Source organism: Mustela putorius, unplaced genomic scaffold (genome assembly GCF_011764305.1).
Source record: "Mustela putorius furo isolate JIRA1106 unplaced genomic scaffold, ASM1176430v1.1 tig00003923_pilon_pilon_pilon, whole genome shotgun sequence".
NCBI lineage: Eukaryota > Metazoa > Chordata > Mammalia > Carnivora > Mustelidae > Mustela > Mustela putorius.
The window spans coordinates 12,541,855-12,544,783 of record NW_025422068.1 but is presented as its reverse complement, the minus strand read 5'-3'; positions in this window follow the sequence as shown (position 1 = coordinate 12,544,783).

Sequence of the window (2,929 nt, the reverse complement as noted above, 5' to 3'; positions counted from 1 at the left end):
AGTTCCTTTATTTATAAATTGCTCTCTTTTATAATTTAATGATTTTTTTATTGCTTTCATTCATTTCTCTTTATTTTTGTGTACATGCTGTAGTATTGTTTTTCGTTCTGGGTACATATCGTTTTCACTGATATTTTTTTCAAATTTCTCACCTTTTTCTTTGACTTACTAACTTGCTTATAATGTGTTTTGATGTAATTTTCCCTGGGTTAATTCTATTTGTGATTTTTGCAGCTTCGTTTTATTTATTTATTTACTTATAATTTTATGTTTTTATTTTAATCACAGTTAGTTAACATACAGTGTTATATTAGTCTCAGGTGTACAATTTAGAGAATGAACAGTTCCATACAAAACAAGGTGTTCATTATAACAAATGTACTTCTTCCAAAAGTTTATAGCAGCAATGTCCACGGTCTTCAAACTGGAAATAACCAAGATGCCCTTCAATGGACGAATAGATAAGGAAGATGTGGTCCATATACACTATGGAGTATAATGCCTCCATCAGAAAGGATGAATACCCAACTTTTGTATCAACATGGACGGGACTGGAAGAGATTATACTGAGTGAAATAAGTCAAGCAGAGAGAGAAAATTATCATATGGTTTCAAATATTTGTGGAGCATAACAAATAGCATGGAGGACATGGGGAGATGGAGAGGAGAAGGGAGCTAAGGGAAGTTGGAAGGGTAAATGAAACATGAAAGACTATGGACCCTGAAAAACAACCCGTTTTGAAGGGGTTGGGAGTGGGAGGTTGGGGCAACCAGGTGATGGGTATTAGGGAGGGCACATATTGCTGTGAGCACTGGCAGTGGAGCAAAAACAATGAATACTGTTATGCTTAAAAGAAATTTTAAAAACAATAAAAAAGAACAAGTGTACTTCTTAATCCCCACTACCTATTTAACCCAACTCCTACATGCAGTCCTCTGGTAACCATGACTTTTTCCATTATAATTAAGAGTTTCTTTCTTGAATTTTCTCTACTATTTTTTTCCACTTAAAAGCCATTGTTGCTGTACAAGATGGCAGGGAAGTAGGAGGAGGCGCCCTTTCAACCTGCACCCTAAAGTGAGCTGATTACCTTCCAAAGATCTCCAATCACCCACAAAATCAGCCTGAGATCAGAATTATACATGTCTGGATCTCTACTGGAGCAGAAGACACCAGTGGGCAGGTCAAGCAGAGTGGGAAAGTCCGACTGATATTGGAAGATAAACAAAAGGGGGAGGGAGCCACCAGAAGCTACCCCTTGGAAAGTAATATCCCAATACAAGAGTGCCCTGCACCTGGGGACCAGCATTAACTGGGGAGTCTGGTAGAAAGCACTCAAAAAGAGCAAAGGATCACCGTGCGGGGGGGGGGGGAAGAAATTGTAGGAATCCTGGTGTTAGGGTCCAGACTTAAGTCCCCAGACCCAGGACAGACACCCCTGGTGCAGAGCCAGAGAGAGTGCAGCAGAGAAACCAGGTCTCGGTGTCTGAACCACCAGCACACCTGAGAGTGCCTAGCATCCTGCTCCCCTGAGGGGCTGGGAGCCTCGCCAGCCAACAGAAGCACAGCCTTTTTGCAGTCCCCATGCAAGTGCCCTTCTGTGCCATCAGAGCCCAAGTCATGCCCCGAGCCCTCCCCTAACTGGGGTGCACACAAATGCCAACTGGGTGCTCTCCGACCAGAAAGAACAGGCACTCCCAGCCAGGGCCAGCGGGAAAACCTCAGTGTGTGATCGCTGCTTGGAACTTCTCTGGCAGTCTGGAGCTGCCCAGACAGCAGCCACTGCCTTGGTTTGGGGTACAAGCAAAAAATCCTAAGTCTCCAGGGATCGCGACTGGGAACCTGCTCTGCCTCAGGGGGAATTTATATGGGCTCTGCAGCCTGACTGAGGCTTCTCTCTGAGAGGGAGGTCAGGGTGCAGTTTGCTTTCCTCTAAAATTACAAAAACCATCAAAAGAGGTCAAGGCGAGAGAGAAAAACAAAAGTGAACAAATATAAAAACCTCCAGAGAACAAAAGCCTAAAAAAAACAGTTTCCTCAGAGCCCACCCCCTTGATGGGGGCGGGAGGACTTAGCTGAGAGAACTTCAGGGACTAAAAACCCACAGGGCAGGCCCCTCCCCCGGAAAACCAACCAGGAAAGGAAGAAAAAAAAAAGATGACAAGAGAACAACCACAACTACTTCATAGGACAATTTTTATTATTAATTCGATCCCACTATTCTGGCTCATTTTTTTATATAGTTAATTTTTTATTATTATATAGATAATTTTTAACCTATTTACCGTCACAGTGAGATGTCCAGCACATCATATTCCATAATAACCTGAACATTTTGATACATACAACAGTGTTTTCCTTTTGCAATTCTATTTTTTTATTTTCTTTTTTTTTAATTTTAGTTTAGTTTAGTTTATTCATTTTTTTAAATTTTTATTTTCTAATATTAATTTAGAGTTAAACTTCAAAGTAATCCCCTTTCCCAAATCAATGCCACCCCTATAGGTAAACCAATTCCTAATCCCCCCTTATCTTAGGAAAGTTGAGTCCTTTAACAAAGATATCAAGATACATCCAGGAAGAATGAAAACAACCTTCCTCACCCACACTGAGAATTTACAACCACTCTCCCATCTTTTTCTTCCACCAGTATGTCTGGGTTTTTGTGTTTATCCTGATAGTATATAAATCTTACACTCAGGGTTCTTTTCGAGGAGGTTCTTCCTTTATTTGCATATATATATATATGAAAAAAAAAATATATATATATATATATTTTCTCTTGTCATATACTTTTATCAGTCTTTTTGTTTGTCTGTTTCTGTTTGTATACTTCATAAATCTTACCTTGGGGCCCATTTGGGCTAAACCTTCTCTTTTATCTCACATTTCTTTCCTGACTCTCTCCTTCTCTCTTATTTTTTTCTT